Genomic DNA, 23,548 nt, shown 5'->3' with positions numbered 1-23,548 from the left:
CTACTCATGTACCTTCAAAAGCAGAAGAACATAAATATGTACTCCAGGGGAGTTATGAACTCCAGTTTGAGAAGCACAGATTTAAATGATCATTTGACCTTTCAAATCCTCTCAGGAAGCCATTAGTATTCCAATTATGTTACCATTTCTCAAAACATTTTAAAAATTGTAACTATAGTCTGGTGTACTTTCAATATTCTCAACTCTGATAAATATTAGTACTTTGAGGGTAAATTTTATTTTTGGTAACACACAAAGTTTTTACAGTCAAAATTAATCATAGGGTAGGAAGTCAAACTGGGTATTACCAGGTCTTAGCGTGGATCAATGAAGCTGGTTCTTTTCTATGAATTGTGAGCTGGTTCAGATACCAAGTATGATGGTCAGTTTTATGTATAAACTTGGCGAGGTTACAGCCCCAGTTATTCAATGAACACTAGCCTAGATATTGCCATGAAGTATTTTGTAGATGTGATTAAAGAACATAAGCAGTTGATTTTAGGAAGATTATCCTAAACAATCAACTGACTCAATCAGTTGAAGGGCCTTAAAAGCACAACCAAGGTTTTCCTGAGAAAGAAGAAATTCCACCTGTGGACCTGCAGCTTCAACTCATGCCCAAGATTTCCAGCCTACCCTCTGGATTTCAGGCTTGTCTAGCCAGTCCCTACAATCATGTAAGCTAATTGGAATAAATCTCTACTGGTTCTGTTTCTCTGGTAGAACCCTGACTAAAACATCAAGTCTGATTAGTTATCTCTTTAAAATTATTCCAGAGAACAACGATCTCTTGGATGAAAATAGCCATCTAGAAATGAAACTCATTATAGTCATATAGCTTATTATACCTGCATTCCTACATCTGAGGAAAGGACAGTGATATTTTCACTCTGGCAAATCATAAATTCAAAAAGAGAAAAATCAAGCTACTTGAAACCAGAGAGCGAGAGACCATTTACTTGTAAAAGTCTTTGTATCTCAGATAAACTATAGCAGTAAGACGATGACTGAAATGATACTCTGACTGCAAAAGTTTTAAAAATTATGAAGAGATGTCCAAACATTTGCAGGAAACAAAACATCAGAAAGATGAGTGATTTGAGTAGTATTTAAAATCGAAACATTGAGGCCTGCCATACATATATTATTTTCCTGGCCTTAGCAAGGATTGGTAAGAGTGGCATGAAGTTCATAGGGCGAGTCAGTCACCTAATATGAGCTCTTTATACAGGAGCTATTACAGTTCATAGCATTTATATGGTTGTAATTTTCTTCTAATCATATAATTACTGCTTTAATCAACATTTAGGTAGCATCCTATTATACTCTTCAAGATATGATAAATTTTATTACTTTGGCTTTGAAACAAAATAATGTAGTTTTTCCTTTTAGAGTCAGGTCTGCTAAACAAGAAAGTAATTTAAAGCATGCTGGGGAGGATCATATTTGGACTGTGTCCTCTCCATAACAAAATTTAATGCACATGTTATTGAGCATCCCATAAAATCCATTTAAATTTTTCACTTTGTATTTGGGTTTTGGTGTGATCCTGATGTACACAGTTCCAAACATTCAATGCTTATATATATCAGTAACATAAATGTGATAGTAAAACATGCGCAGTAAGCTTCCCCTCCACAAATGTAGTTATTATACATTCAATTATAGTATTTGAATATCTAAAGCTAGACTATTTAGGACTAGATGATTATCTATTTAAATTAAAAGTCTGAAGTTTGGACCTCCACATTTACTTACTGAAATCATTCTGAAAATAGAATGTAATTTTGCTCATCCACTGTTGCTCTCAGGAGTCTGTTTATGTGAACTGAGCACACCTATATTGTTGTTTAAAAATCACTACATATCTAGGAATTTATCCTAAGGAGATAATAATGGATAGATGCAAGTATTATCCTCAATGATCTTAGCAAAATATATTTATAAATATACTATTTTTAAAATAAATAAGAAAGGAAAGAAAACTATATGATTACCCAACAAGAGAACTGGTTAGGTATATATATTTATATGATAAAACCAGCCATTAAAAATTAACTTATAAATGACATGGGAAGATGCTTACCACATTTTAGTTTTAAAAAAAACAGTATGGAGGGGCAAAGGAAATTGGTGCAGCCTGAGAGGAAGAAAGAAGGGTCTACCCGGAGCCCCGGAGCGAAAGCGAGTGCCTGAGCAACATCCTCGAGTTCCTGCGAGGCTGTGGGGCCTCTCTGCGCCTGGAGACATTTGATGCAAATGATTTGTATCAGGGGCAGAATTTTAACAAGGTCCTGAGTTCCTTAGTGACTCTGAATAAAGTAACAGCAGACACTGGACTAGGGAGTGATTCCGTATGTGCTTGGCCTTCATCCCATTGAATAAAGTCTTTCGATTCTCTTGGATCTTTACATAGTTGGGCTTCAAAGTTGTTTCAGGGCCAGTATCGAAGTTTGGACATGAGTGATAATAGCAACAGTCAACTGGTAGTAAGAGCAAAGTTCAATTTTCAACAGACAAACGAAGATGAGCTTTATTTTGCAAAAGGAGATATCATCCATGTCACAAGAGTGGAAGAAGGGGGCTGGTGGGAGGGTACTCACAATGGCAAAACTGGCTGGTTCCCAAGCAATTATGTTCGAGAAATCAAATCAAGTGAAAAGCCTGTTTCTCCCAAGTCCGGAGCACTGAAGAGCCCTCCCAAAGGATTTGATACAACTGCAATATATTATAATGTGGTGCTACAGAATATTTTAGAAACAGAAAATGAATATTCTAAAGAACTACAGACTGTACTTTCAACCTACTTGCGACCATTACAGGCCAGTGAAAAGTTAAGTTCAGTAAACACTTCATATTTAATGGGAAATCTAATGTTCTTTCCAGCAAATGCCTGTACAGTCTTTAGAAGAATGCACCAAGTTGCCTGAAACTCGGCAGAGAGTTGGAGGTTGCTTTTTAAATCTGATGCCACAAATGAAAACCTTTTACCTTGCATATTGTGCCAATCACCCACCTGCAGTGAATGTTCTTACAGAACACAGTGAGGAATTGGGAGAATTCATGGAGATGAAAGGTGCCAATAGCCCTGGAATTCTTGTGTTGACCACAGGCCTCAGCAAACCATTTATGCGCCTAGATAAATACCCCACATTACTCAAGGAACTTGAAAGACATATGGAGGATTATCATTCAGATCGACAAGATATTCAGAAATCCATGACTGCCTTTAAAAACCTTTCAGCTCAGTGTCAAGAAGTACAGAAAAGGAAGGAGCTTGAGTTGCAGATCCTGACAGAGGCCATCCGGAACTGGGAGGGAGATGACATTAAAACCCTGGGCAATGTAGTTTACATGTCTCAGGTCATGATTCAGTGTGCAGGAAGTGAGGAAAAGAATGAAAGATATCTTCTCCTCTTCCCAAATATTTTGCTAATGTTATCTGCCAGTCCTAGGATGAGTGGTTTTATCTATCAGGGAAAGCTACCAACGACAGGAATGACAATCGCAAAGCTTGAGGACAGTGAAAATCATAAAAATGCATTTGAAATATCAGGGAACATGATTGAGCGAATATTAGTGTCGTGCAACAACCAGCAGGATCTACATGAATGGGTGGATCATCTACAGAAGCAAACTAAAGTCACATCAATTGGAAATCCAACTATTGAGCCTCATTCTGTGCCATCACATACTGATCTTAGTAAGAGTCCCAAAACCATGAAAAAACTGCTACCTAAGCGCAAACCTGAACGGAAACCTTCTGATGAGGAGTTTGCATTAAGGAAAAGTACAGCTGCTTTGGAAGAAGATGCTCAGATTCTAAAAGTTATTGAAGCTTACTGCACAAGTGCCAAAACTCGACAAACACTCAATTCAAGTTCACGCAAAGAATCTGCTCCACAAGTTTTGCTTCCAGAAGAAGAGAAAATTATAGTAGAAGAGACTAAAAGTAATGGTCAGACAGTGATAGAAGAAAAAAGTCTTGTTGATACTGTATATGCATTAAAGGATGAAGTTCAAGAATTAAGACAGGATAACAAAAAGATGAAGAAATCTCTAGAGGAAGAACAGAGAGCCCGCAAAGACCTAGAAAAGCTTGTGAGGAAAGTTTTAAAGAACATGAATGATCCTGCTTGGGATGAGACCAATCTATAAAGAGCATCCTTGGTTTCTCCTATTGAAAGACCACTTGAGACCAAGCTCGGAAGCCTTCTGACCCAAGTCAGTGTTAAATTCAGAGGGACTGCAAAGCAGGGCTGGACTGAATGGGAAAGTTTTCATGCTTTCTATGTATAGAAAATATGGAATTTATCATGTAAATAGAACCTATTAAACCATTACTAAAGAATCCAAACATGAGGTATAGAGACTGAGAATCTTGAATTGTGTTAATTTTACTCTGTTGACATCTAAATTACCTCATTTTGCAACAAGTGCAGTGACTGACTAAAAGTCCTGTTTTTCAGACTTTTAATTGAACATATAAATATTATATATACATATTTCTTGTAAATATTCCATTTTGAATGCATAACCATGGTTGCTGTATGTGGGCTAATACCCATACTACAATATCTCCTAATCTTCCTGGCCATGTGAATTAGAAGTTGTCTTCATGCTGTCACCTAAAAGTAGAGGTGTTGAAAGTAGTTGTTTTTGGTAGATAACTGATTTATTCTAAACCACCATAGTGTCCAAAGTGCTATAAAAGTACTTCCCATTTCACTATACTTAAATAATTTAACCTTATTTAAATCTGCACAGATACTTTAATACCATTTGAAAGTCTTCTTTTAAAACAGTATTACAGTTGCAAACATGCAGTGGTTCAGAGTGCAGCATTCTTGGGTTGAATAAGTGAAGAATCTGAGACTCAGGCATTTATGTGAGGGGATAACACATACCACCAGTGTATCCAAGTAAAGCTGTATGAGATATATGCTGTTGTCTGCTTTCTCTAAATACTGTGACTGTCAGAATTTATTCACTGCGTTTTGGGATATCATACAGACTTTTATATAGAGGCTAGTTTAATAACATGACAAAATGCACTGCTTTATCTTCCCTCCAAAAGAGAAATCTTAAGAATCTGTAAATAAAAGATACTATTTATTGTATATCACTGCAGCCAATGAAAACAAATTGAGGCAATACTGTGAGCTAACATTGATGGATAGGATTTGTCAGGCCATTTTAAACTCTGAGATCTATTTTACAATCAGGGTACAGCAAACATTACTGCAGTGCTCATTGCAAAAAAAAATTTCTCATTTCAGCAAGAGAAAAGCAATATACATTTTAAATTTAACCTAAATAATGAAAGTTTAAATGTGGAAACATTTTTCACCGATGTGTACAAATGGCAAAGTAGATGGAGGAAGGATAGTCTATCCTTACACTGGTTTTACTGACTAGGAAGTCCCAATCTGGCTTTCGAAAATCTTACCTGTTCCTGGGAGAGTTGGAAGCACTGCTCAAAGAAGCCCAGTTTTCCATTCTGCTTCGGAAATTAAATAATTCTGTTTATAGGAACTTTGTTTCCCATTTGACACAGATCTTTCCCCGCAAGAAATGTTTCACTAGAACAAGTATTTTATCTGTAAAAACTGAAACTGCAGTACTGTGTATTAGAGGCTCCTCAGAAAAATTCATTTGGCATCAGGTGTGACTTTCTGCGACCTGCAATCTTTTGGTATAGTTACCCTTTAATTGCACCTGAATCCCCTATGTTCCCTTGCCTTTGAAATTGGCAACTTTGAAATGAAAATGGTTTGGTTGTTTTTAGTCCTTCTTCCACTTTACTGCTAATTATAGTTTCTGGTACTAATCTTTAAACTTAGCAGGTGATCGCCTAAGTGAGCTCCTTGCCCATCTTCTTGCTCAGAAATTTTGTGCCCATTGTCTCTTTGTGGCATAACTATTGTCCCTACTGATGCTTTTAAAAACAGATCTTTAATTAGAATTGCCAGTTTCCTGTACTCAGCTTTTCTTTTTTTTAAGCAAGCTCCCTTTTTACAGGTAGATTTTGATTTTTGGTTATGCATAACAGTAGAAAACAACTAAGAGTATACTGAAGTTTGCTGTCTTAAGCAAATTTTAACTCAGGAACAACTTCAATCATCTGATCTCTCCGTCACTTTGTAAAAGGTGATTTTGCTGTGTAGCTCTGCTGAAAGACTTAAATATCTGTCTTCTCTGAACAATTAATGTTGCTGTCAGCATACCCCAGGATGAATCTCTTAAAGAACATGTCTTAATTATTAGATTGAGATATTTAATGAGAATATTTGTGTTTTTAATGTTTCATCCCCTTTGAAAAGAAGATGCTGTTGAGATACTTTTGTTAATGCATTGCTTTTCTTTTGTGGACCCAATATTTTACTAGGCTTTTTCGGGAGCAGCAGAAGTACATATTAGAGGTTTGTTTGTTTTTTTAACTTGCCCAATTGTATATAGACTGTAAACATTTCACCGTGTGACCTTCTGAGGGGTTGGGAATTTGATATAAACTTTAAAAAGGGACACTGTCTATTTAACCTTCAAAAGGGTTGCTTCTTTGCTCTCACCTTTTATGGGTGAGGAGATGAAGCCATTTCTTATCCTATAGCACTTTCAGTTCTAAACTACATTGAAATGTAGCTTCTGAAACTTTTTATTGTACTTAATGATGTGTGTGCTTGTCTACCATGCATCATGATATACTGGACATTAAACAACTGCATTTGTTTGTATAGACTTTCTTAATGCCAATCATTTCTTTAGGAAATCTAGAGTATTTACAACAACTGTGGAGAAACTTTTAATTTAAATATCACAGATAATGTCCTGGTATTGACTACTACAATGTTTATGCTACATTGTTGTAATTATATTAAACTGATTGTTTTTCTTATATTAAAAAAAAAACAGTATGTAACTACGTATAGTATGACAACTTCTGTAAAAATAAAAGTTCATAAATTACACATGCACTTATCTGTATAGGAATATAAATATTTGTACATTCCTTGAAACAAAATAGCATAAAAAGAAGGAAGGACATAAAGCAAAATGTAGTGTACACCTATATTTTTTACACTGCTATTGATTGGAAATTTTCTATGAATATATGGTAGAGTTTTTTGTTTTTTTTTTTTAATCAGGGGTAGAAAAGGTTTTCAAAGCATGACATAAAACCAGAATTCAGTTATCTCTGGAGGATGGGAATACATGTAACTTTCATTTTATATAGCCTTTTTTTTCTATTTTTACATTTGCTATAGTCTTAAATTATTATACAAGTATGTATTACTTTGGTAATTGAAACAAGCCTATATACAAGTTTTTAAAACAACCAATACATGTTATGTTTTCCTTGAATGAATAAGACACTTTGTAAAACATGAATTCTGGGGGAATTTCTAAAAGAATGATCCACTGGATTTTAGTTTAAAACAAGATATTTAAGGATAAGTTGAAGAGTAATAGAGGCAATAGCAAAAATTGTAACTTATTATGAAGTTCATCTACGAGTTAATAAAGAGATAAACTATTATATATGCTTAAATGTATCTGAATTCCAGTTTTAGAAAGATGGTACATCAACACAATGGTTTTTAACATTTACAATGTTTCAAAAACCCATTTCCTAACTTAAAATCTTACATAGAATTGTTTGCTTCAGTGAATTTATGACTGTGCATGGTTAACCCATAGACTTATTCAAGAACCTAAAAGATCATTCCCAAGCTAAAGTACGAGATTCATTTAGGAAGCCAGCAATTCCGCACTAATACGAGCAATCCATACCAAGCACGGCCACCCACTCAAGCATTATCACCATCCTTCAGGGTTGCAGTGGGTTGGTGACATGACTTAATTGCTGAGCTATTGCTGAGTTAATTATACTGCAAATGAAACACTAAGAGAGAATTCACCCCAACCAATTAACTAGCAGAGTGGATATTAATTGTCTTGGAATGTCCTGTATATACCAATTAAAACTCTTATCATCCATAAAGGAATCCATACAACCATGATTTTTTTGTTCTATTAATTTTCAAGCTTTATATAGTAGCAATGACCGTAATGTAGAGCATTTATCTTGATACCATGTGGCTGGCATTTGGCTCCTTCCAGCTGGGCATGAATATTTAGACTTCACCATGGTTTTTGAGTAGCATTGCTTAAATAACATCAAGTTACTACATATTAAACAATTGATACTGGCATAGTAACTCCATGAGAAAGAAAAACGTACCAGGGTATCTGGGATTCATAATGCTTGTATTTTAACCCAATAAATGCAATTAATTTGTGACCTGATGGCTGATGAGATTAATTGGCAATGCTTCTAAAACTGCAATGCTTCTAATTTGCAATACTTTTAAAACTAATGTTGTAAAAACATTATAGTTATAGTTTTTTATACCCTTATTTTTTTCTATTCTACTATTACATTGTCGAAATGCTCAGTGGTGCTTTCTCAACAGTAAAGAGCTACAAACTATACTATGGATTCTGTGTCAACCTTTATGTTGTATAAAAATATTACACTGAATAAAGTATTACATAAGCATAGTGCAACCAAGAGTTCTTCCATCTGTCCTTTGACCCATTTTAGCTACATGGGACACTTTCCAAGAAAAGGTTGGGATCTGATTTGCTTTATTGAGTTAATACCTTGATGTCTCTGGGTCAATTTTTCTTGTCTGTAGAGGGATTTGGATAGTAAGGTCCTTTTTAGCTCTAAGACAAATGACAACTCTAGCTTTTAAGCAAAAAACCTGCAAACTTCTGCAAAGCATATCACAAAAGGCAAATATGCCTAATAAATACAGAGATCCTAAAAATCAATATCTTGCCCACAAGAAAACTTAAACCCACACTGAAAATCCCATTTACTGATTAGGTTGGCAAAAATCCAAAATAACATATGTATTTTCAGGTTTGTTCAAAATGAGACAAACCACATGCTACCTATAATAATATTACTATTGCTACTAGGTGCTATATTGCTGCTGTGGCTGCTACAATTACTACCATGCTACTCTTCCTAAGTTATTAAACTTCATGACAGACTAATTTGGAGGCCCTGAGTTCCAATAAGAATGCAGAAAAGGATAGGCTGAGTTCACCCAAACAGCTACAGAAGCCACAGGAAGGTGACTAGGATGGTGATTCCAGGGTGTAAGTGACATGGAGGGTCTTCTACACCACATAGGGAAGCCCTGGCTGGAACCAGAAACCGTCCAACTAATGCAAACAGCCTAACGTGCTCCTTTCTAAACCTAAATAGAAGCCCAAAGTCCTCAGGCATGCATGGACAGGGAGACTGTGACAAGGAAGCCAAGCTGCATTCCTTGAAAGCTTTGGTATTAAAGTGATGTTAGCTTCATACAATCAGTTAGGTAATGTTCCTTTTTCCTCAAAAGTTTGAGCAAGATTGGTGTTAGTTCATTTTGGAATGTTTCAGGAAATTCCCCTGTGAAGCCATATGGCCCTGGGCTTTTCTTTGTATGAAGATTTTTAATCACTGATTGAATCTCTTTACTTGTGATTGGTTTGGTGAGATGTTCTACTTCTTCTTGAGTTGGTGTAGCTTGTTCATGTGTTTCCAGGAGTTTGTCCATTCCATCCAAGTTGTCTAGTTTCTTGGTGTATAGTTGTTCATAGTATCCTCTTATAATTTTTTCTTTTTAATTTCTTCAGGGTCTGTAGTAATGACCCCCCTCTCATTCCTGATTTTGTTCATTAGTATCCTGTCTTCTTTTTTCTTTGTCAGCCTTACTAGTTGTCCACCAATTTTATTAATTTTCCCTGACCCCTGCAGGCAGTCCCTTGTGCACCAGACGATACCCGCACCCAGCCCATATAGTTGCAAAACCCACCCCAGCCCCCTGAGCTCTGTGCATGTGTACATCACCGTATACATCAGCATCTGCCCAGCCCAGATCTATGCACACACACGTGTACACCAATGCCACATCACCTAGCTCTACGTAAGTGCTGACCTGCGCATCTGAGCCCTACTCACCCCCAGCCTACACAGGCCCAAACTGGCCCACTGCCCTTGACCTCTGTGTACACAAACACCAGGGCCCCATGCCCCAGATGTGTGCACGCTCACAGCCACATCCTCCCTGTCAGGTGCCCACACATCCATACACCAACATCCTGACACTTGCACCCTAACTTCCTGTCCCACACATGTGTACACCCTTGCCCCAACTCCAGGCACAAGTACCCTGCTCCGACACCTGGCAGGTGTTCACATGAAAATTTGTGCTACATAGCCACCCCACTACATATGCATGCACCCCTTCTCCAACCCCCCATACCTGTGCACCCGCGCCAGGGCCCACCCACCCAATATCGCCTGCTCCTGGCCCACATCCTGCAACCCCTACAACCAGTGCACTGACCTTACAAACTTGTACATCTGAATCCAGGACCTTCTGACCCCTCCTCCTCAGCAGGGACACACCCAGGCCCTGCCCTCCCTGTGTCCTGTACCATACATCCTGATACCCATAACTCCTATTCTTGATGTGCCACCCTCATCCTGCCTGTGCACCAGTCTGCATGCATCCTCACAGCCCCCCATCCGCCTCCCTCTGCAACCTACCTCTGTGTCCCCCAAGCCATACCCTGCTCCAAGGCCTGAGCTGTATCCTGCCCCCACAGCCCTGCACAGCACCTCCATGCCCCCTCGCCCAGTACTCCATGCTCACAGGCACCACTGCATCCCCGACATCCCTATAACTGTACTGCAACATGTCACCACAGTGTTGTGTCCTGACCCCCGCCCCACATCCTGCTCCACATACTTCCTGCAAATACAAAGCTTTAGACTACTGAAGCAAATCAATTTCCAAGGTAACCCTATCAAGATATTTACACTCCACGAAGACAGAGGAAGATCACTCAGCATATCAAGAGGCAGAGAGATATAGCCCAGCTAACAACCAAATTAAAACACCAAAGGAGACATAGACTTTGGAACAACTAATCAAAAACATTCATATAACACTGCTAAATAAAATCAGTGGGATGGCTAATGACACAAAGGAGATCGAGAAGACACTAGAAGAGCATAAAGAGGAATTTGAAGGAATAAACAGAAAAATGGCAGATATCACAGAGATTAAAGATGTTGCAGACCAAATATAAAATATAGTAGGGACACACAACAGCAGATTTGAAGAGGCAGAAGAAAAAATAAGCAAAAATCTGGAGAGGGAGGTCCGGAGGAGGGTAACTTAAACGGATAAAAAGAGAAAGAGGGAAAATAATATATAGATCTGACAAACAAAATCCAAAGGATAAGGTGGTGGATTCAAGAAATGTCTTTACAATAATAACTATGAAGGTTAGCAAACTAAACTTACCAATAAAAAGATATAGATTGCCAGAATGGACCAAGAAATCCCTCTAAAGACAAGAAAAATTGACTGAGAGACATCAAGGTATTAACTCATTAAAGCAAATCAGATCCCCAACCTTTTTTTTTTTTTTTTTTTTAAGCCAGCAGAACTACCTATAGCATTTCTTGTAGGGCCAGTCTCTTGCTGACAGTTCTTTTAGGATTTGTTTTGTATGTGAAATTTTAATCTCTCCCTCAGTTTTGAAGGACAGTTTGGCTGGGTACAGTATTCTTGGCTGGAAATCTTTCTCTTTCAGGTTCTTAAATATATCATACCACTGCCTTCTTGTCTCCATAGTGCCAGCTGAGTAGTCCAAACTCAGTCTTATGTGGTTTCCCTTGTATGAGGTAGTTTATTTTACTCTTGCTGTTTTCAAGATTTTCTGCTTCTCTTGAACATTTAACAGACTGATTAGTATGTGTCTTGGGGAAGACATTTGGATTTATTCTGTTTGGAGTTCGTTAGGCTTCTTTGATCTGCATATTTATGTCCTTTCAAGGGTTGGAAAGTTTTCCTCCATTATATCCTAACTAATCTTAGCTCTTTACTCTTCTCATGCTTCTGGGACACTGAGGATTCTTATGTTTGTGCACTTTGTTTTGTCCATCATTTCCCCAAGATCCAATTCAAATTTTTCCATCTTTTTTCCATTTGCTCTTTTGTGTCTTCAAAATAAGTTGTCCTTGAGCTAATAAACAAATGCACAAGGTGGTAAGATATAAACCTTAATGTGCAAAAACCCATAATTTTTCTATACACAAGCAATGACCTGGAAGGCAAGGGTAGTTCAGTGGTGGAATTCTCACTTGCCATGAAGGAGACCCAGGTTTGATTTCCAGCCCCTGCACTTCCCCAAAACAAAAGAAAACAAACAAGCAACGACCTAACTGAGGAGTCAATTAAGGGGGAGAAAACATTCAAAATAGCAACTAAAATAATCAAGTGTCTAGGAACGAACTTAACGAGGGATGTAAAAGACTTCTATACAGAAAACTACATAACATTACTAAAAAACATTCCCTGCTCATGGGATAGGAAGGTTAAATATAGTGAAGATGTCAATTCTACCCAAACTGATCTACAGATTCAATGCAGCACCAATCAAAATTCCAACAACCTACTCTGAACACATGGAAAAGCTTGGTACCAAATTAATATGGAAGGGAAAGGGATCCCAAACAGCTAAAAGCATCCTAAAAAAAGAAGAACAAAGTGAGAGGATTCATACTTCCGGATTTTAAAACATATTATAAAGCCACAGTAGTCAAAACAGCATGGTACTAGCACAAAGATAAAAGTACTGACCAATGGAATAGAATCAAGAGTACAGAAATAGAAACCAAATCTATGGTCAACTGATCTTCAACAAGGACCCCAAATCCACTGACTGGAACAAAATTTTTCAAGAAATGGGTATGGGAGAACTAGATATCAATAGTTGGAATAATGAAATAGGACCCTTACCTTATATCCTACACAAAAATTAGCTCAAAATGGATCAAACACCTAAATATAAGGACCAGTAGCATAAAGTTCCTAGAAGAAAATGTAGGAAACATCTTCAAGACCTAGTAATAGGAGGTAGCTTCCTAAACTTTACACCCAAAGCACAAGCAACAACAAAAAAAAATAGGCAAATGGGAGCTCCTCAAAATCAAATGCTTTTGAGCCTCAAAAAACTTTGTCAAAAAGGTGAAGAGGCAGACAACTCAATGGGGGGAAATATTTGGAAATCACATACCAGATAAAGGTTTCATATCCTGTATACAAAAAGAAATCATACAACTCAATAACAAAAGAACAAATAATCGAATTATAAAATGGGCTAAAGCTATGAATAGGCATTTTTCTAAAGAGCAAACCCAGATGGCTAAAAAGCCATGAAAAGATGCTCATTTTCATTAGCTAAAAGGGAAATGAAGATCAAGACTACAATAAGAATGGCTACTATTGAACAAACAGGAAACTACAAATGTTGGAGAGGATGTGGAGAAATTGGGACACTTATGCACTGCTGGTGGAAAAGTATAATGGTACAGCTGCTATGGAAGACAATACGGCAGTTCCTTAGGAAAATAAATATCAAGTTGCCCTATGCCCAGCAATACCACCACGTGGTATATATACCTAAAAGATTTGAAAGCAGTGACACAAATAGTCATTTGCACCAGTATTCATAGTAGCACTATTCATAATCACCAAAAGACGGAAACAATCCAAGTGCCCATCAACAGACAAGTGAATTAACAAAATGTGGTATATACATACGATGGAATATTATGCAGCAGTAAGATGAAACAATGTCCTGAAGCACACAGCAAAATGGATGAGGCTTTAGGACACAATGCTGAGTGAAATAAGCCAGCTACAGAAGGACAGATACTATATGATTCCAGTTTTTTGACCATGGTAAAGGTAAAATCAGAGGCTTATAATACATATAGGGGACCTAAAGATACACAGAAGCTAAAGATGGATGACTGATTAGCTAATAAGGTTGAACTTAAATGTAAGGGAATAGATAGAAGTGAAGGCGGTTCACTAGTGGGTCTATAGATAATATTACTATATTGGAGGTGAACGTTACTGAAAGGGGTTGTATAGACCCATGTATCCCACCAATTAATACTACAAATATGAATAAGTTCTTACATGAACTATTGCAAAAGTATGAAGATTGTATAAGATTGGGATATAGGGGGAAAACTGCTATTGCATGCTATGGGCTATGATTAACAGGAAAACATCACCAGTACCAGAGCAACACCAGGGGTAAATAATGGGGGGAGGGACAAGAGTTAAGGGGAGCTTTAGATTTTCTAGTTGATGAGGGTGTGTAAAATATTTAAAATTGACAGTATTGATAGATCATTGGCAACAAATGAGTATGACTCTTGAATCATTATATTGATATTTCTTTTAGTCTCCAGTGTCTTGGAGCAGCCAGAAGGAAAAATTTTTAATTGTGGAACTAAAACCCATACCAAACTCTGAAATCTATTCTATAACTAATTGCTGTGGAGTGATTTGAAATTTATTGCTTTTTTGCATATATTATTCTTCAAAATAAAAAAAATAATAAAATCTAATCTGGAGCCCTTGCAGTGTTCATTATAATACCCATTTGGCAAAGTGCCTGCAGCAATATGGAGGCAAAGTAGCTGGATTCGTAAATGTGATTTTTCTCTAGCTTAAGGGCAGTTCTTTAAGATCTTGAATAAATGTATGTGCCAGCCATATTTAGTCATAAACATGTATGTTATACTTCAACCTTCCTCAAAGGGATATTGTGGAAAATAAGGAAAATAAAAAAATAAATATTTATAAATCACTTAGAATTCCCAATAAGAAATATTTTACTGAAGTATTAGATAAATTAAATCCTGAATTGGCATCCTGATTAGCTAAATTCTGAATTGATAACCTGGAAGTGATAAGTCTACTTTCCATTTTACTACATATTTATCAAGATATTTTCTGCATTTTTTAGTGTTATTTTTGTTAGTATATTAGCATATCACTGGTACCACCTTCATCATCAAGAGATAATTTTTAAATGTTCAATTCTTTGGAACTAAACTAGAGAGAATGAACTGTGTTCAACATTCCTAAACTCACCGAATAACCCAAACTGTAGTATCATTTCAGGTTATATCATAGTTCAGCTGCAATGCTAGTCAATTTGCAATCATCCATGAAATTTACACCTGTACTAAAAAGAGCACAAATACAAAAAGAACATTATTCACTATAACATCACTACTTACTAGAAAGCAAGCCTGACAGCTAACTAAATTTCTCACTGTCCTCAGAGAAGCCAATCAAATTTCCAAATTTGACAGGGGTTCTAACTAGAACACTATGGTTTATTTTGTCTAGTGCTGGTTCCCTTAACTTCATCCAACAGCATTAGGAGGCTTAACCTCTCAAAGCCTTATTAAAACAAACGCCTATTACTGTACCTCATTACTTGAAGTCACAAATGACTTTTCTTTTTTATGTACTGATCATTTTTGGCAATTCACATATAAATGTTTTGTTGTGGTTTACTTTTCCTAATTGTCCAAGAACTGTCCATAAGGGGAAAAGAACAGCCATTCAAGCTAGATACTTGATTTTTGTATATAGGAAACCATAAAATAATGCTTACTTAATATATCATTTAGAGCATTGAAATAGACCAACAAATTTAAAGTAACTGGTATGATTTTTAATTTTAGAAGGATTAAGGTCAAAAACCCAATCCAATGATCTGCTGATAATATTGTATTTTTCCATGGTGCTTAAACAATATATATTTTTTAATGCCTAAGAGAAAATTTACACGAAATGGGGAAAAAAGTCTAAGGTTGGTTTCTGACTTGAATCCTAGAAGCTGAGAAATTTTGTACTTTGTTTACTTATTTTATAAACATTTGTATAGAACTTATTGTTTTACAAATATTAGGTCATTCAAACTTTATACCTATCCTTTGATGTAGGTACAACTATTGCTCCCTATTTTACAGATGGGTACAAAAGATAATGTACAGAAAAACTAAGTGACCAACCCAAACTCATACAAGTAGTCAGTGGTAGAACCACCATTTAAACCCAGATAGTGCAGATCCAAAGTCTGTGCCCCTAATCACTCCTATACTTCCCTCCGTGATACAATGCCTCTCTTCAGAATACCAGTGACATTTTGAAACTTTAGGCAGTTGTTCAACAACTGTGGACATTCCTGGGTGATAGATTAAAAACAAAAGGCAGGGGTGGGCCGCGGTGGCTCAGCGGGCAAAGTGCTTGCCTGCTATGCCGGAGGACCTCGGTTCGATTCCCGGCCCCAGCCCATGTAACGAAAACGGAGAAACAAAATACAATAAAACAAGAAAATGTTTAAAAGATGTTTCCCTTTCTTCCTCTCTTCCTTCCTTCTATCCTTCCTTCCTTCTCTCTGTCTTTCCTTTAAAAAAAAAAAAAAAAAAAAAAAAAACAAAAGGCAAAGTATCTGTCACTATTAAGTATGCCTAAAATGTCTGCATCAGACATATGAGTCCTATGTTAGCACGACCCAAAGTTCCTTTCACAGAAATCATACTTTAAAAAAAAGTTTAAATAATAAATGATTGGCATTTTCACTTAATATATCATAGATAGTTTTCTACTTCAATACATCCAGATCTTCCGCACTCATTTAAAATGTTACACTGCATTAAACTGCATGGCAGTTTAGGGATATGGCTATAACCTACTGATTTCTCTCACTTTTTATTACTGAACTGCTTCTGTTTTTTTTTCAGCCTTGTTCTTATGAGGACTTTACCAAAGACAGAAACTCACCCTCTAACTAATTGAAACCCACCTCGATCCTCCAGCCTGGACTTGTCAAACTGTAAGCACTGCATTTTTAGTTGCTATGCTCTCCTTGCCTCTGTCTCAAACTCTCATTGCTATGGTTTATCTTGTGTCAATTAACCCCCGTGATTGCATGCCTCTTTGGATTCTGGACATGATCTGACACGTACAACTTCCTTCATCCACACCTGAAGTTGGGCCAGTTGCAGTGGCTGCAGCTCTTTCCAACTCTGGCTCCTATCCACCTGCTTTACTCTGCTAAAAGGAAATAGCTCTGCCTGGCCAGATCCCAAGAAACTGATTCAATAAGTGGTAAACTTCTTGCTCAAGAGCCAGAATAAGTTGTCAAAGTTTCTCAGTAGATCCCTGCCACTAAGCAAGGGTGTAGCTTTTAGTTTTAAACCTTGAACTCCTGTCAATAAGGTTCATAGATAAAACAATAAAGATTGAAAAAAGGTAAACATAAGAGTTACTATAAGGAAAAATGGCAATAAAATACAAAACATAATCTGGGGAGGATTTGGTATTTCTGAAAGTCAAAATGTCGATTTAGTGAATCATGATGACTAACTTAGTTTCTAGGTGAGCTGAATAAAAACATCAACGGAAAAATGGTCTAGGTCATTTTCAAATTTAATATTTTATCTTTTTCTTCAGTTTAGAACATTTAAGTAGCCATTGAAAAATACAGTATTATAGAATGACATAAACTAAAGGGGGTGAGTTAGAGACTCAGGGACGTGGACAACTTCAGTAAGAGGTCTTAAGTAGAAAAAACGTTCACATTTTTCAAAAGAATGCACTAATATGAATATGCTTTTGCCCCCAAAACAATCTATATTACTTCTTAGAATATTTATTCCTCTAGGAAATGAGGTCAGGGGGGAAAAAAAAGATTACTAGATGAGAACTATTTTGCTATATTAAGCATGTGTGCTACCTTAAAAATAGAAGGCTGTTGAATACACATATGTATTACATAAACTGTAGGAGAGCATTACCCTTCTGGAAACCTTTCAGCCTAATACCCTCACACCACTAGGGATACCCAGTTAAGTCTAATGACCAGTAAAAACTACAGCCATACAGATGGTCAGGAGAGTTTCTGGCTTATTTAAAGAGAACGGTAAATTGTTGCCAAGGAAAAGCAAATAGAACATGGTTTTGTGTGTTCTACCTCTAATGCCTCTCTCATAGGCCAAATATGCTGACCGCATCTGAAGAGCAAGACATTTCATGCATCTTCCTCAGAGCTGAGTCTTTAAAGATCTGGACTACCAGAAGCTGTGACTGGGTTCCTGAGCCTCCCAAGCCTGGGGCCCCTCATGTTTGCAACAATGTGCCATGCAAAGATGATCACATCTGCATGTGCCATGACATGGAAAAGGTTGGAAAGCCCTAAATTAATCTCTACCAATCAGGCTGCCTAGGTCTTACTTTGGTAGACCATATTATCATACAGTGTTTTTGAAGAATATTAACATATAGAATTAGAAAATATCTCAGATTAGTGCTTGACAAATGGGGCTCCTCCAAACATAATTTCCAAGGGGTAGTAAGAGATATTAGTTTAAGTGTTCGAGGAGAAACTCAAGAAGTAATAGGTTAAAGTTACACAGAATTTAATTTTTAGTGCATATAATGCAGAGTTTTAATGTGCTGAATGTAACACGACTCTTCAACAGGAGGGTGTAATACAGTTTACATTTATTTGAGTGGAACCTTTGGAATATTTTTTGAAAAAAATTCATAGAAGATAATTTGGAAAATGCTGCTTTATCTCTTATAGTTCATTCCCTCATTTTACACAAGAGAAAATGGGCCCCCAACTGTTAATTAATATGTCTGATATCATAAGCTAATAGTAAGCCAGTTTAGAACTCAGACTGCTGGGCTTTCAGTCTGGCCTGGCTCCACTACACTAAGATGGGAAAGTTGAAATAAGGTAATAATTATCCAAACTCTGCCACCATATACACTGAATGTACTTGGTATCTAACAGGTCCATTTCAAAGAAAGGCCTAGTCACAGTTAAGTCCATGATTCCCCAAAACAGGGCATGCATAAATAACACCAGGAAGCCACAATTTAAACATTCCTAGAGACGATGCTTAGATAATATCTTGATATTAGAGTAACTGTGGATATATTGCAGGGTAGGATACAAAATCAAACTACTTGTAAAGGACTTTAAGGGAACTGTATTTAATCAGTGAGCTACTTTGGCCCATGCCCCCTACTGCTCGGGCATCTATTCTGATGCCTGTTTGTGGGACTTCTGATAAGAAAGCTTGAGAAGCATTGCACTGAGAGAAACAACCTAAGATCTACAGTAGGATTCAGAAGATACAGCTCAGGAAGGGTACCCCAGTATCACATGAACCAAACTATACTTTCACATGCAGCTGGTAGGTTCAGGTCAATTACTGAAGCCCTTACGTACCTGTGGTTTTCAACGCGCATCTAAATGTACCAAATTAGAGGAGGCTTCCAGTCATGTCAATCAACCAAAAGAACATGAAGAGAAGCATATTGTCTACTGCCAGGCATCACATTTAGGACGGAAAGCGAGTCAGTAGCAGAGAAAAAGGGCTGGATTACATATCAAACTCCCACTCTGAAGGTCCACTGTGGAATGCCATTTAAATTCCGGTAGTTACTTCCCTGTCTACATATTCTATATGTGTAAAACATAAAATAGTGAAATTAGATTAACTTTTGCAATGTACTTATTAAAATTCAATTACATATAATCACCTTATAATTAAGAGTGAAAAATGTTTTTCCCCTTTCTTTTAAAAATAATCCAAAGAAAGTAGGCACAAACCTTTTACAATGATTCTGGAAAGGGAAGAAGGATAAGATATCTTCCCTTGAGATCTCTAAGTTCTACTGGTAAGTTTTCAAATACAAAATGTAAAGCAAGAATTTTCTTTCCTTTATTTCAGCTGTGTCCTAGCAGCTGGCAATCCAAGAGCAAAATGCAGCAGAGTGAGGCCAAGCACCCCTTTAACTAGCATACCAGGCCAGTGCAAGGGCTGCTCTATTCCACTTGGCAATTCCTTTAACCTGCCTCAAAAGATCCCTTCTCAGAATATCTGCATCAGTATGTTAATCCTGGCATTGGGTTCCGGGTGTTCATTCTTCCTCCAGCTGCTTTCTGCTTCATACCCTCTAAAATCAGAGTTCCCCACACTAAAATGAAATGCAGAATGGTCCATTAGTTAAACACACAGACAATGAGTGTAATGTAAGGTGAGCGGCATGTGCCATGAATATTAATGTAATCCAACAATTATAATAATTAGAATCCACTTCTTGTGATAAAAGCACATACAGTGGCAGCTGGCATGTGTTCGTTACCAATTGGACAAAGAAATCTGAAGTTAACCTTGGTGGAGGCCAGGGCACTCAGAGAAGGCCTTCATGTTTCTGAATTAACAACTTTGGATTCCCAGCTCGCCAGTTCAGTCAATAAAATTCAGGAATACTCCTAAATCCTCAAAAGAAAATCAATTTGCATTAATTGAAGATACATGTCATACTTCAGATAGATGGCAGTAAAGCAGAAAAAAAAAACACAGGATGACACAACATTTAAGAAAGTTTAAATCATTCTTAGCAGTCGCTAATTAATTTATAAATCTAATCCAGCAATGCTTTGTTGCAATAACATAATAATAGTAATAAAAATAACTAAGTGAACTGAATCGGGACTACACACATCCTAAGATATAGAAAGAAAAAGCTTCTTTAAAAGGGAAAGAAAGAAAATAAAATTAAATATTTTTAAAAGATGTGTCAATGGTGAAAACTGGCATTTATCTAAATGACATGGCTATCTTAAACTATCAACCTTACAATAATATATAATGCAGCCTTTCAGTCTTTATAGCATAACATTTCCAAAAAGACCTCAACTATCAAACTGGCTAAATCCTTCCATACAGAACAGAAACAAAACACTAATATGCAAACTTATGAATCAGAAAATACAACAGCTTTACCAGCTACAAGAAAATACTTCATAGGCTACGTCCCAGATCAACCAACACTAACGTCTGCTGGGTACTGAATAAAAAGTCCCTGTGTTTCAGAAAAATTACAGTTGTGGAAGAACACTGTAAAGATAATACCTAAATTATCTGCTATGGGTCTTAAAAAATCATTGTGCCACTCTGAAAAATACTGGCAGTTCCTCAAAATGTTAAGCAGAGCAACCACATGACCCAGCTATTCCACTCCTTCTTATGGGCCCATTTGTTCAATAAATATTTATTGAGGGCCTAGTATATGTCAGACACGGGAAATAACACAGAAATGGGCCCTGCCCTCCCAGAGCTTATAGCCTTGTGGAGGAAGGCTGGATGTAAATCCTAGTTTACCACATAATGTAATGATGGAAAGTGTCTTATTTTTTCATCCATACAATAGGGTTCAACACAGCGCTCAGTGATTGGCACATTGAAAGGGCTTGCTAAATGTTAACTATTATTATTAAATGAATTTAAAAGCAAAGTATAAATGTCAAGAGAAAGAATATGAAAAAAAAACAGGAGGGCTTAAAATTGGGAAGTTAGAGAAAGTAATTCTTTAGGTAATGACATGTGGGCTGAAACTTGAAGAATCGGAAGTAGTCACTTAAAGGATTGCAGACAGAGGAAAGTACAAGTGCAAAGGTCCTGAGACAGGTAAGAGTTTGAGGCATTCAAGGATACTGGGCCAGTGAGGGAGAGATAAGCAGAATATGCTAGATCTTACAGAGCAAAACAACTATTTTGGATTTTATTCTAAGTATAGTGGAAAAATTAATAAAGGGCTTTAAGCAGAAGGATGACATAATCCAAATTACATTTCAAAAACCATTGGCTGTAGTGAGGGAAAAGAGTATATTTTAGAGGGCTACAGCAGTGTTCGAAGGGAAATCCTAATAACCTTCACAGACATTCAGAAATGAAAACAAGGATTTGAGTCAGAATTATTTCCTTTTCTGCTCTACATACCAGCCTGACCTTGATGGAACACAAGAGAAATGGTGAACACAAGGTAGAGGAAAGTATGCCTTACCAGACTTTAAACAAAAAGGCCTCAAAATCCTAGTTTTGCTTCTAACCAGCTATGGAATCTCAGCAAATACTGGCTTACTGAACCTCGGTTCCTTTATCAGTATAATCAGAATAATACTACTATCTTACAGGGTTATTCTAACATATTTATTATGTGAAATATGTGAAAGTGCCTGAGAGTGTCAAGTAGTATGCTTTATATATGCTAGTTAATTTAAATATATATACCTAAAAAGAAAAGAAAATGTAGACTGATTATTTTTCCTCTTAAAGGGTTTTTTTTTTTTTAATAAACATATGTTAAGCTTCTTCAATATACGATGGTCTATGGAAACACAGCAAGGATCCATCCATTTCCATTCCATGGCACATAGTGGGAAACCCTTAGGATGCTGCTGGTAAAAGTTTTCTAGTCAGGGCTCTGGGGTTCTTTGGGAGTGAATGATAATTAGAGAAAGTATTTCCCTGAAGAAGCCAAGGGTAGGGAATTCATGGCCCTAGAGAGCAGCAGTGGTTGAGCAGCTGCCAGGAAAGTGGCTGGACTGAAGGTAGAATCAAGAGGTAACTGTTTTTATACAGCCTCAAAAAACATACTTCACTTGACAAAGAGCTTGAAGAGTCTTTGCTCAGCAGAGAGTATGTGGTGATAAGCAGATATATTTGATTGTTTGTGATTTCTAACATTATTTTACCTTCTTTTTAATCTCAGCAGCTTGCTTCTTTGGGTTTTACATAAGTTAAACCAAACACATTGCTCCATTTAGAATGGCAGAAGATGGCAACCCACCCCCTCACCCCCAGAAACCTCAAATTTAGCTTGTTACTCTCCTCTGGACACGTCATATAAAACTACTCTTTTTATACATTTGTTTCTCTGTAAATTTTTGCACTTGTTCATATAAATAGTACTATAAACTCTCAGAAGCACAGATCTGTACTCATTCAGCCTATCTTTTTCACCATTACACTCCCTCACCTAGGACTGTGTCCCACTCCAGCGGAGTGCTCAATAAACATTTGTACAACTGAACTGAATAAGGAATGGTATAAATGATGAATACTCTGAAACATTGTGAATTACACTTTAACTTTTAAAAACATTTTACTATAAAGCATGTTTGTGAAGCAACTAACATGAGGATTAAATTTAGGTGAGATTTTGGCAAAGTTCACGTCAAAATTATCCTGTTCATATGCTTAAAATTATGCTGAAATTAATAAAAAAGCCCAAATTCCACCCTGAAAAACAGCACGTTTTAGTCTTGTCGTTTGTGAAAACAGTCCTATGTGCATTAATCATCACCTTTTCTTAGCATGTTTGTAGGAAGGGTACACTTGGGAATTTTTCTCAAGTTAATTAAATGGCTGCAAAAAGAGCAAATTCTTCTGAGATTTTTCTGTAAGCCCCTGACAGAAGTCTATAGGGAAGTAGTTTTTTAATTACCATGATATTTCATTAATATTTTTGCTGATTTTTTATCAGTATTACATCACATTTCAAGTTTTTTTCTAAGAAAACATTAACTAAAGTAAGAGCAAGAAAACATGTGTTTATCAATACGTTGTGTCAGACAACAAAAAAAATAATTCCTTGTACCTTGTCCCATAAAATTTTAATGCTCATCTTCAATGGAAAAAAGGAATTTTCCCGCTTAATAAAATATAATGCTAAAAAATCAGAGGTAGAAAAAGAAAAGATACCTTTAAATATATTCCATATTAGTTTGTCATAGCTAT

At 36.7% G+C, this 23,548-nt stretch overlaps 1 protein-coding gene and 1 pseudogene across 10 annotated transcripts in view; one reads left to right on the top strand and one right to left on the bottom strand.

Annotated features, from left to right (window-relative positions):
* ST7 (suppression of tumorigenicity 7) overlaps positions 1-23,548 on the bottom strand; it is a 377,376-nt gene that overhangs the window by 211,852 nt on the left and 141,976 nt on the right. The window lies entirely within an intron of this gene.
* On the top strand, positions 2,391-4,465 carry LOC143646345 (rho guanine nucleotide exchange factor 7 pseudogene; annotated as a pseudogene).

Source organism: Tamandua tetradactyla, chromosome 1, assembly GCF_023851605.1.
Source record: "Tamandua tetradactyla isolate mTamTet1 chromosome 1, mTamTet1.pri, whole genome shotgun sequence".
Lineage (NCBI taxonomy): Eukaryota > Metazoa > Chordata > Mammalia > Pilosa > Myrmecophagidae > Tamandua > Tamandua tetradactyla.
Note: the sequence above shows the minus strand (reverse complement) of the source record. Positions and strands in the feature narration are given on the sequence as shown.